Source organism: Mirounga angustirostris, unplaced genomic scaffold (genome assembly GCF_029215605.1).
Source record: "Mirounga angustirostris isolate CCGP_5_RB_7025 unplaced genomic scaffold, mMirAng1.0.hap1 SCAF_6, whole genome shotgun sequence".
In the NCBI taxonomy this organism is placed as follows: Eukaryota; Metazoa; Chordata; class Mammalia; order Carnivora; family Phocidae; genus Mirounga; species Mirounga angustirostris.
This window is the reverse complement of record NW_026991714.1, coordinates 51,755,378-51,768,455: the sequence shown is the minus strand read 5'-3', so window position 1 is coordinate 51,768,455 and position 13,078 is coordinate 51,755,378.

Below are 13,078 nucleotides of genomic sequence, written 5' to 3'. Positions count from 1 at the left end.
ACAATATAAAATTTCCCATCTTAATCATTTCTAAGTGTATAGTTAGATGGTATTAAGTACATTCACATTATTGTACAACCACCACTACCATCCATCTCTAGAACTTTTTAATCCTTCCAAGCCGAAACTCTGTACCCATTAAACAGTAACTATCTTCCCCCACCTCCATCCCCTGGCAACCACTCTTCTGCTTTTGGTCTCTATGAATTTGACTCAACGTACCTCATGTAAGTGGAAGCATACAGTTGTCCTTTTGTGACTGGCTTCTTTCACTTAACATAATGTCTTCAAGTTTCATCCACGTTGTAGCATGTGTCTGTGCTTAATTACCTTCTATGGCTGAATGATACTCCATTGTATGGATAGACCACATTTGGTTTCTCTACTCATCTGTTGATGGACATTTGCTTTGCTTCCACATGTTGGATATTGTGAATAATGCCACTCTGAACATGTATGTACAAATATCTTAAACAGCATTTGTATTTTATTAGGCTGTTTTTCACTTTAAGAAGTGATTAAAGTAATTTAATGGCTAGGAAGATAGGCAGCTCTCAGATAGTAAGAGAAGACTTCAGGGTCTTCTTTAATTAATAGTGTTGGTTTTGTAAAACAGCCTAAGATTTCTCCTCCAAGGCACTCTCCTCCATTAATGTGTATGGAAGCTTGGCAAGGCTAAAGAAAGCTCACTTTACCTTGAGTTTTCCTAAGAAGTCTGTGATTCTCTGTGGCCATTTGACAGAAGGCGGGGAAGGCTGTTGGCCATACTGTCCTGGAATTCTAGGATCAGAAGAATCATCATCATTCACGCATTTATTCATCCAGTATATACATATGAATTGCCTATTATGTACACCTATTATGTATGTGTATGTATGTGTGTGAGGTGGGGTAATAAGAGAATCCCTGAACTTCTGATACTTATATTCAACTGGAGATTACAGAGTTAGATAGAGGTGGAGATAATCACCATTGTCAGGTATATTGCCTTTGCTTTTTCTGTATAGTCTTTCCTTTAGAGGCTAGAAGGTACTTTTTGGATGGATAGATAAAAATTTAATTGTTAAATATTTTGAGATTTGATTATGAGAAAGTATTCTAGTCACCATGTTGGTTCTGAGCCTAATGAAATAAGAACCATTGAATGGGTGATGAAATTGAGGCACAGAGAGGTTAGGTGACCTGCCAAACTCACAGAGCTAGGCCCAGACCAAGGCCCATGCTCCTAAGCCTCACTCCACATTGTCCTCTGGAGGAGCAGCCGCTCAAGGACAAAGGCCTGACTTCTGTTATGGAATCCTTGCTTATAAAACATATCCATTGGTTAATGTCCAGATTTCATGCCATTTCAATCAAAACTTTCAATGGGGAGGAAAAAAACTTCCAATGAATTTTTTTTCTTAACAGGATAATTCTAAAATATATGTACAAGAATATATACTTGGATGAGAATGCAATTTTTTTTTTAAGATTTTATTTGTTTATTTGACAGAGAGAGACACAAGCGAGAGAGGGAACACAGCAGGGGGAGTGGGGGAAGGAGAAGCAGGCTTCCCGCCGAGCAGGGAGCCCATCGCGGGGCTCGATCCAGGACCCTGGGATCATGACCCGAGCTGAAGGCAAACACTTAACGACTGAGCCACCCAGGCGCCCTGGGAATGCAATTTTTGAAAAGGAAAAATAACAAGTAGCCTTGCTCTACCTGATATTACAATGCCATATATTATAAAGCCATAGTGATTAAACTAGTGTAGTACTGGAACCAAAATCAGCAGACAGGTAAAGGAACTAAAGCAGGGAGGCCAAAAAGAAATCCCAACGTAATTACAATTGCTTATGTATTAAAGGAGGTGTAACAGTCATTGAACAAATGGTGGTAGAACAACTAGTTAAGGATTCAGGGGAAAAAAAATTGTTTCTTTAAAGATTTTTTTTTTTTTTTAAGTAATCTCTACACCCAGTGAGGGGCTTGAACTCACAAACCCAAGATCAAGAGTCATATGCTCTACTGACTGAGCCAGCCAGGCACCCCAGGAAAGTGATGTTTAATTATATCTTTACCTCTTACCATAGGTAGATTAAGGAGTTAAATATTCACAAAGCTTAAAAAGAGAAACAGAAGAAAATATAGATGAATATCTTTTTATTTATTTATTTTTAAAGATTTTATTTATTTATTTGACAGAGAGAGACACAGCGAGAGGGAACACAAGCAGGGGGAGTGGGAGAGGGAGAAGCAGGCTTCCCGCCAAGCAGGGAGCCTGATGCAGGGCTCAGTCCCAGGACCCCAGGACCATGACCCGAGCCGAAGGCAGACACCTCAACAACTGAGCCACCCAGGCGCCCTGATGAATATCTTTTTAAACTTAAATCCCAGTAGACAATCCTCAGAATGTCTAATAACATGACAAATATTCAACCTCACTAGTTTCCAAGAGAATGCAAATTAAAACAATGACAATTTAATCTAGCAAATTAACAAAGGTTAAAAGAAAGTTCAGTGTTATTGTGGGTGTGGGGAAATGGATAATTTCCTATCCTAGCAGTAGCAATATAAATTGGCATAACTTGTCCATAAAATAATTTGGCAAGAGTGTTTTCAAAATTTTTATCTATTGACCCAGTTATACCACTTTTAGGAATCTATTTCAAGAGAATGCTAAGAAACTCTAGAATTTTATAAGGACATGTGCCATGGGATTATTTAGAATAAGAACAAATAAGTATCAGTCTAATAGTAGAGGGAGAGTTAAATGAATTAAGAAATAACATGTTGTAATTCTAGTTTACAAAATCTGATGGGTTCCAAATTTCAAAAAATGTATGTTTAAAGATACAGGTATAGTTATAAGAAAGAGAGATAGATACGTAGATGATAGATAGATGATAGATAGATAGATAGATAGATAGATAGATAGATAGATAGATAGATAGATAGAAAAAGATTAAGAAGGGGTCACCTGCCTTAAGCGTCTGCCTTTGGCTCAGGTCATGATCCTGGGGTCCTGGGATGGAGCCCCTCAGCGTTGGGGTCTGCTTCTCCCTCTCCCTCTGCCCCCCTCCTCGCTTGTGTTCTCTCCCTCTCAAATAAGTAAATAAAATCTTAAAAAAAAAAGATTAGGAAGGAAATAACTCAAATACTGAGTAATGACTGAATGACTAGATTACTGATTGCGTTTTTAGAATTTTTTTTCAATTTCCCTATAATTTATTTATATTTTTATTTTCTTTGGATTTTATTTATTTGACAGAGAGACACAGCGAGAGAGGGAACACAAGCAGGGGGAGTGGGAGAGGGAGAAGTAGGCTTCCCGCTGAGCAGGGAGCTTGACGCGGGGCTCGATCCCAGGACCCTGGGATCATGACCCAAGCAGAAGGCAAATGCTCAATGATTGAGCCACCCAGGCGCCCCTCCCTATAATTTATGTTTTACCTTTAGACTCACAGAAATGTTGACATTGATTTAACAATATTAATCTGTCCTTTTCTTTTTATGCCTCTATTATTTCACCCAAAGTATCCAAAATATGTGTTTCTCCAAGGACATGAAGGAAGTGGTCATGCCCTGGTCCCAGTAAATCTCCTCTGCTAATCCTTGGGGACCCGTGCAGTCAGGACCCTGGACAAAGCAGGAGGAAATGAAGAAATCAGGGATGCTTGCTTCATTCATATTTAGTACTAAGTCATTCACTGTCCCTTTGGGCTTCGTTTCTCTGGCTCCTCTGTGCCTACCATCAAAGTAGTAGTTCCTTTAGTGTCTAGTCTATAGCTAGTAGAGGATTGATCATTTCCTTAACCTTTCTGCTTTGGGGGAGGATTAATTATTCCTTTTCATTATTTTGTAACTGGTAAATACCAGGACTCCTTGGCTGCAGCCCTTGGAATCACAGAGGAAGAATATTTGCTTGGCGTGTGCCTATCCCCTAGAGACCCTGTCTAGCCCAGGAGTCCAGACTGACTCATGCAGCTGATTCAGCAACTTCCTAGGACCTGAACACCCTCCTTGCTTTACCCCTGCAATGCTTCTGGACCCTGGTGTTCTCCGGGAGGGACCTCGAGGGCCAGGCTGCCCACATATGGAAAGTTGGATATGGTTTAACTCAAAAGAACGACTTCTTGGGCTTTTGGTGGTCTGTGTGTGGGGACAGCTATGAGAGGGGGGGAAAGGAGGAAAGTAGGAGTGAAGGAAAAGATCATGTAGAAAGAAAGGCACAGGGAAGAACACGCGCGCACGCACACACGCAAGTATTTTCAGCCCTGGCTCTGAAATGGTGTGTATGGGTGATCTGCCTTCAATAAGCACTATCAGCTGAATAGTAACCCTATTGGTGTACCAGCTTGGCCGTGGAGTGTGGGTGGCCTGAGCACGCACTTGCAAGAAGCAGCCGCTGTGGTCCCTGCCTGGGAGTCTCCTCCTGGAGCTACATGCTGTGCACTGATTGAACACAAGGTGGCAGTATTACCACGCCGAGCTCCCATGCCCGCCAGGCCCTCCTCGCCCCTTTCTCACGCCCGGGGTCTGATGCAGACTGGAAAAACACACACACACACACTGTCTCTCTGTCTCTCTCTGTCTCTCTCTTTCTCTCTCCAAATAAAGTGATGACATAATATGTTCAGGTAGGACCTGTGTTTAAAATTTTATTTAAAATCGGGGCGCCTAGGTGGCTCAGTCTGTTAAGCGTCGGACCTCGGCTCAGATCATGATCCCAGGGTCCTGGGATCGAGCCCCGCATCGGGCTCCCTGCTCCGTGGGAGGCCTGCTTCTCCCTCTCCCACTCCCCCTGCTTGTGTTCCCTCTCTCGCTGTGTCTCTCTTTGTCAAATAAATAAATTAAAATTTATTTAAAATCAATTGACATACAGTGTATTATTAATTTCAGGGGTAGAATTTAGTGACTCATCCGTTGCATGTAACACCCAGTGCTCATTACATCACGTGCCCTCCTTAATGCCCATCACCCAGTTACCCCATCCCCCCAGCCACCTCCCAGGACCTGTGTTTTCAATTGAGTTTGCCTCTTTTGTAGGCATCATAGGCAAGACAGGCTACGTGACCGGTAGGGCCCAGTGCCAGATGAGAATGTAGGTCTCTTTGTTCAAAAAGCAGGAAAAAGTTGCTGTTAGAGGTTGTAAAATATAAGACTGAGCTCAGGCGCAGTGAGACAGTACCTCAAACTTACCTCTGGCACGTCTTGCTTATTGCTCTGTAGCTTCTCCGGGGTCACCGTACAACACCTAAGGAACCAGGGGCCTGCTTCTCACTCACACAGACACGGTTACCAAGTGCAGGGCCGTGGACACTGGTGGGGACATCCAAACCAATGGGGGATGGAAGCTTATGGAGGGGACATCTGTGATGCGTTGTCCCGTGACTCCAGAGGCTCGGCGATGTGGAGCTCCAGCCATGAATGGAAGGACACATCCTGACATTGTCTTTCCCTCCTTGCTCATTCCACTTGCTTTGATCCCTCACTCCTGCTCCCCAGGCTGGCTGCCCATATCTACTACTTGACGTAAACCCTTGTCTTAGGGATTCTGCTTTTGGGAGTGATGGGGGAGTAGCAGGTAAATTCAGACTAAGACAATAACATCCCATCCAAACAGATCATCCACATTTTGTTGATTCTACTTCTTTTTAAACTTCTCCATTCCCACTCTGGCTCCTCTAGGTCAGACCCTTTTCATCTCTTGCCTGAATTAGTATCAGCTGGATTCCTAATTGTGCTTTTTCCATACTCTCCTTGTATTTCTTTAGTAATCTCTACACCCAACATGGGGCTCGAACTCACAACCCAAAGATCAAGAGTCACATGCTCTTCCAACTGAGCCAGTGAGGTACCCCTGCCTACTCCCCCCTTGTATTTACTTAACCTATCTATCACTTTCCTCACAAAAACATCCCCTCTTTCCTGCTGCTAGAGTGAAGTTTCTAAAACACTACAACTCCTCATTCTTGGTAGCTCCCCATTGCCTACAGAATAAAGTCCAAACCAACACCTTCTGTTGATACCCATGACTGTATCAGACCTCTGCACCATCTCCCTTCCCTGCCAAGCACCTCTGGCCACACTGGGTTCCCTGTCTTACAAGGTTCCCCTCCACGGTTCTTCCTCGTGAAGACTTGATTTCAGACAACCTCTCCATTCAGTTCAGTTTAGTTCATCAAATGAGTAACCGAACACCAGGTACACAGTCATTTCCACCATCCAAGGGGGCGAGGAGCAGGTGATGAGGTGGGTGTACCTGCTCGTTCTGCCAGGCCCGGCTCCCTGGCTCACAGCTGCATTACTGCTCTATGATTCAGAGATATCAAGTAAATTGGAGGTTGAGATATAAATGGTTTAGGATAGTCTTATTTATCAATGAGGCACAGCTCTGCAGATAATTCTCAACTCTTCTATCCAGCTCCCAGGGTTCATAATCTCAGATGTGGCCTTGGGATTGTCATCAGTCTGATCAGGGAACTCCTAGAAACCTCTGCCTAACTATCAATTTTATCTTTTAGAAACTAACTAATGAATTGCTGGGGCAGAAAAAGAAACATTTTGAGTAGGACCCGTAGGAGGATGCCTGCCCTGATGAATCATAAAGTGCCTGATGGTTCCCTAAGCTTCATTAAAATGTTAGAATCTCTGCCCAGGTTTGTGGGGGGATAAAAGTGTCATCCGCATAACATACGAAATATGTGTCGGCGTGTTTCTGAGTGTGCAGGTGCAACTTCATGCCTGCACATCACATGCCATGATGAGGGCTCCTTTTCTGAATATCCATCTGAAACTCTCACAAAAGGAGCCTGCTCACCCCTTTATTTGGGGAGGGGGAGGGATCATAGCTTTGGAGGTTATTCCCCATGTTCTCCTTATTTGCTGCAAATAAGGAGAACTATGTGAAGCAGCTCCACCTGGTTGTAGTCTGTCTGTAATCACCAAGGGAAGGGACCCCCGTTGGTTTGTAACAGTATCTGTGTGCAGAAGCTCATATTATGGACTCCTCTTTCCATCTGGGCTACCTACCCCCTTCCTCCAAGGCTGTTTGCTTTTCCTCGTTGTATTCATTACCTGTGGTTGCTGCAACAAATTGCCACAAATTGGGTGACTTAAAACAACAGAAATGTGTCCTCTTACAGCTCTGGAGGCCACAGTCCAAAGTCAAGTCCGCACAGTCACACTCCCTCCAGAGGCTCCAGGGGAGGCTCCTTCCTGGCCCCTTCCAGCTTCTGCTGGCTCCTGCATTCCTTGGCTTCTTGAGGCGGCGCATTCCAATCTCTGCCTTTCCTCTTTCCCTGGCCTTCTTCCCCACCCGTGTCTTGGTGTTCGGACTCTTCGAAGAACAGTCCCATTTGCATTTAGGCCATCCTAAACCAGGATGATTTAATCTCAATCCTTACCTTAACGACATCTGCAAACACTCCACTTTCAAATGCAGTCACACTCTGAGGCTGTGGGAGGACATGAATTTGGGGGAAACTCTAGTCAGCCCACTGCACTCATCTGCTTTCACTTTGAGTCAGCAACACCAGCACCTCTACGTCTTCACCTCCTTTTCCACTTCTCGCCTCCATCTTCCTCTTTTCCTACTAAACTCATTAGGAGTGACTCATAATGTGTGTGCTCAGGACTTGGCCATCTACTTTCTAAAGAGATATACAAAGGCAAGTACATATTTATTAGAATCCTCATAGGGGAAGTCCAAGTCAGGGAGGGTGGGACGAATGTATTCACCTATACTTCCCCCCCCAAAGATTGATTATTTATTTATTTATATATTTATTTTATTTGTCTGTCAGAGCGAGTGAGAGAGCACACAAGCAGGCAGAGAGGCAGGTAGAGGGAGAGGGAGAAGCAGACTCCCCTCTGAGCAGGGAGCCTGATGCAGGGCTCGATCCCAGGACCCTGGGATCACCACCTGAGCCCAAGGCCGATGCTTAACCAGCTGAGCCGCCCAGGTGCCCTTCACCTTTACCTTCTTTCATAATATACTTGTTTTACATGTTCCCCAAGCTGTCAAAAAATATATATATATAGTTATATACTTACTATATTATTATACATTGTATATATTATATTTATTACTATAAATATATATTACCATATATATATTATTTGTATTAATTTCCTCAACTCATTTGAAAGTTCCTTAAGGCAATGTGTTGTTGTCAACTTCATACCCAAGTTCTTAGCAGAGCATCTGGTATATGTAATAGCATAAATATTTATTGGATTGCAATAATTCAGACAATAATTCAGACTTTGACCTTTGGCCATGTCCTAACCAGACACTGCCAATCTGAATGGGAGAGGACACAGACTGGCACAAAATTCTCTCCTCATCACTCATGGGCTTTTCCTTCAAGTCCAGCCTCTCTGGATACAACCTTCTGGCCTCGTATTTTAGAAAAAAAAGTGCCCTTCTGTCTCTCCCTTCCCAGGCATGACAGAGACCACACTCACAATGCTGGTGGGAATAATCGAAACACTTTTGTCTTTTCCAGAGGAGAGGGCCTAGAGCTGCCTCGAGAGGATGCTGAGGGAGTGAAGGGCTCCATGGGCCTCTCCGGAACATGGTCGTAAAGCACGTGTTGTGGACTCCGGGAAAGAAAGTGACGTCCGTGGGGACAAAGATGAGGCTCGGCCTCTGTATTCCTAGGATCAAGTATGCTGCCCCGCCCAGAGTCAGACCCAACAAACCCTGGATGATGATGACGATACTTACTCATCTCGCTGAAACCCAAGCAGATGTGGTCACTCTGCTCTCCCCTCTGATGCGCAAGAGAGCCTTGCCTGCTGCCTGGAGAGACACGGACCCCTGGGGCTACCTGGCCGTCCTGGGTTCCAGACCTCTGGCCTCAGTGGGGTACTAGGACAGCCACAGTGCTCTCCACACGAGGTCTCTGTGCCCAAGGCCATGGTCCCCTGGGTTGTCAAGCAGATTCTGTTGCTTGTTCCTGCTCCTGCCCCTGCAGCTGTGTGGGTACCTCCCTCTCCCCTTACCAGAGGGAAGTTTACACTTATTTTGAGGGTTTGGACCCGACTCAGTGCTGTCCCAGGCGCTCTCCTCCGGCTGCTTGTGGCTCAGGCTGAAACAAAATGTTTCGTGTGGTTTCAGGGATGAGATCACACCCGTTTTCTGTTGCAATGTCCTTAATAGATTTTCACTTGGGGGGAATAAACAGTTGATAGGAAAGTAGCGTCTTCTTTCTTTGACATCCTTTCTCCTTTTTCTTTCTTCTTTCTCCTCTTCCTAGTTTTTTTACATTCCAAACCCTGACGAAAAGGCAAAATGTTAGCATCTCATGGAAGTACATGGCTTTCAGTAGCTATGGGGACGAAAATATCAAAGAGCCAGAAGTGAATGGGACTCAAGCATAGAAAACGTCCGCAAAGCCACAGGGCGAGTCCTCAGGGTGCCAGCACAAGGCAGAGGTGGGCTTTTCTGGAGAAGGCACATGGTCGGGTGATCCTGAAGGCCGCCTAGCAGTCCTAGAACAGCAGAAATGTGTACCCTGTCCTTTTGTCCATAGTCCATGCTGGGGATGGGTAGGAAGCAAGAGGACAGCACACTCACTTTACATTCCATGTATGTCTGAGAGTCCTCATTGGCTTTCTTCCAGAAACACAAGAATCCTTAAATTCTACCCCATCAGCCCCCCCGCCCCCCCCCCCCCACATAGGCCCCCGCCACCAGCTGCCAGCTGCCAGGCTAACTTATATGAAAGAAAAATGTTCCTGGATGTGTCTTGTCTCCTGCTGAGTTTATTAGTTGTCAGTCAAACCAGGTGAATTCGGATTTTGTCCTGATTTATTGTAGAAAAGGAAATTAAAATTGTGTTCCTAGATTTTTTTTTAATCCTCTGCTCTCTGCTGTCATAAATAGCTGATACACTCTTTTGTGTTATTCACTAATTGTTTCATGTCCTGTATCTGAGGGTAGGACTCAGGTCACAGCACTTTCTTGGATTTCTCGCAATGTACAGCACACAGTGGGCATTCTGTCCTCAGTAAACATCTTTTCATCAAGTAATTGAGTTGCTGGATTGAGTTGGATTTGCTGGACATCTGCTTTCAGGGATCCATTTGGGGTTTGTGTTTTTTTCCTTCCCTGGATCTAATTCACAGGGAACAAGCACCCTCCGCTTCTCTGCTCGAGGAAGAGAAAGGGAAAAAAAGTGCAACCGTAGCTACCTAAGTCACTGCATCGTCATGGAATGCAAGCTATAGGGTTGTTAGTATCCTGAACAGCACGGGGAGATCTCGTGTGTATCCCCTGAAAGATACATGAAGAATACAAACTACCATTAATTCATTTACCTCTTTCATAGAGCTACAGGATGATACTTCATTAATACTGGTTCCCTTCTACTACAGGGAATGCTAGTCTGTCTTCCCCTATAGAAATGTAAACTCTAGGAGGACAGCGATGATGATGCCAATGATCATTAGTCTGTTTTGTTCAATTCTATATCCCATCTCACAAAGCAGTGTCTGGCACACCGTAGACATTCAATAAGTATTTGAATCCATGGAGTTCCGGTTACATTCGGTATAACCTTATAGATTGTGGTAATTCACAAAGTAGAGATTGGACATGTCCTCTCATACATTTGAAATCTGTCCTTGAGGTTTGATGTCAGGCCAAGAGTCTCCCACTCTGAGTGGATCTGGGATTCTCTGAAAAACCTTAGCCTCATGCCTTCGATAACCATGATGGTCTGCTTCTGGAGTATTTGCAGTAAGGAAGAGGAATGGCAACCCGGTCGGAAAAGCTGATGTAATGAAGACAAGACACGGGCCCACACATGCGCATACTTCACCGCAGAATACATTCGTCTGTGTGGGATGTCCAGAGTGACCACAGAGGTCTTTGACAGGATTCTTTCTCCCTTTGGCTTCATTTAGTTATCCTTCACCCTTCTATGGTAATAGGTTGGGTTCTGACTAGTGTTGATTTTCATACTGGGGAAGAATCAGAGAGGATTGGTGAAAAATGGTCATTTGTGATGCTATTATTTGGAATCATAAATCTTGGTGATCGTTGTTTCCTCTGGAAGACCCGGAGTTCTCAGATACAGACATGAGTTTGTCAATCTTGCAGTGCTTCCACGAGGCCGAGAAATCATTTGCTCCATTTTTCAGATGGTGAGACCAAACCATAGACATTGGCCTGAGGCCAACCATGCCTATCTCTTCAACCCAGGTCCCATATTGCCAGAAAACAGTACGACCTTGACTTGCTGCTACTATCTGATGAAGAAAATGATGTGCTCCATGATTTTCAACATTATCATGTTTTTTTATGGCCTATGTTTCTTACCACTGGAATAAAAAGCCCAGACAAAAGTGATCGTTTATAAGGCCCTTTGAATTTAGGATCTGCCAATCCCTACAGGGAAACAGAGGGCATTAGGGGAAAATGAACTGGTGGATATTATGTAACTAAAAAATTTTGAAATAATTAGTGGTTTCTGGCCTGTACACTGGGGTGTAAGCCCAAGATGCTTTTGCCCTCAGTGTTCAGTCCCAAGGGTGGATTGCAGTAGGAGTTGCAGGCTCTGGAGCCAGACGGAACTGGCTCCACCGCATACTGGCTCTGGGAACTTGAGCAAGTTACATGACGTCTCTGTGCATCAGCTGAGCTTCTCACTTGTAATAATACCCACCTCATTGGGTTATGGTGAGGATAAAATGATTTAGCACATTCCATACTTAAAGCCCTTAAAACAGCAATTGACACAGGGTGGGTGTTCAATAAATGCTCTCCAATGATTAAGATGATGGTGATTTTCCTTCTAACCCTAGGCCACAGGTACCCTTTCCTTCAATACTGGCTCATGTCATGAAATGACAATTTCTATATCTGATTGGCATCCCGTTTATTGCACCTTACCCCAAAATGAAACTCTTCTGGGTATTTCCAGCAAAGAAAAAGGAATAGAGTAAGATTTAGGAAGAAAGCAGAGGAATGGTTAGAGAGATACAAATAGAAAAACTGATTAATTCTTGTATTCACTCGACAATCTTTATTATGTACCTGCCATATTTAAAATAACATATAGGACTGTGGGGACATATAGTAAACGCATGCATGCACGTGCGTGCACACATATGCACACGCACACACAGTATTGTTTCTGCTCTCAGAGCACCTATACCCCTCTTCATCAGGAGGCTTTCCCTGAAGGGACCCCAGGCAGGGCCAGGGCAGCTCCTCTGCACCCCATACTTCTGGTACTCATCATGTTAACAGACTTTTAATAGCTTGCTTGTCTGGAAAACTGTGTGCTTCCTGAATTCAGGAACCTTGTCTCTTTTTGTGTGTGTACCACTGAGCAGAGTGCTTGGTGCTGAGTGTGCTTGTTGGACTGGACAGTACTGGATGGAATGAGCAGAGGTTGCCTCTTTGGTGTGTGTCTTCCTCCCCACCCCCTTGCTTTGACGTCATACCTTAGCCTTAGACCTCATTTTTAAGCCCAGTTGTCATCCTTGACGTCTTCTTGGTCCCTCTTTGCCTGTGACTTTACCTCTGGCTTTTTTGCTTCCTTGATTCCACTGGACACATTGGAATCTCTTACCACTGAGCGAACAGAAAGAAGGGGTCTGTCTTCTCCAACAAGGTGCATGTTGTGGAAAGTTAGAGGGATCAACCATAGGCATCTTGTGCTTCAGGGCATCAGCTACTTAAGTTCTGGCTTTTGCATCCCCCAGAGGTGGCATGTCTCTGCCTATTCACTCACCTTTCACTAGAAGAGAAGCCTGGCATAGAGTGAAACTGGAGGCTGAGGGTAGGGTTGGCCAAAGCTTAGATCAAAGAACCTGACATCCAACTGGGTTTCCTTTGCTCTTTCCTTTCCTATTCTCCCCAACCAGGCTCCAGGGCACAGAGTTCTCAGGGCCAGCCCATTCCCCTGAGGTAGCAGACATGTCCAGCTCATCTCCAGTTGAGTCTCTGCAGCTTCTGGCTTCTGTCAGTGGCTGGAAGCTTAGGGCTTTCTGCTTTCTGAAAGTAATGGCACAATGTATATCTGCAAAGTATTTATGCCAAGTGCAGTCTCATGCAGACATCCATAAACACACTGTCAG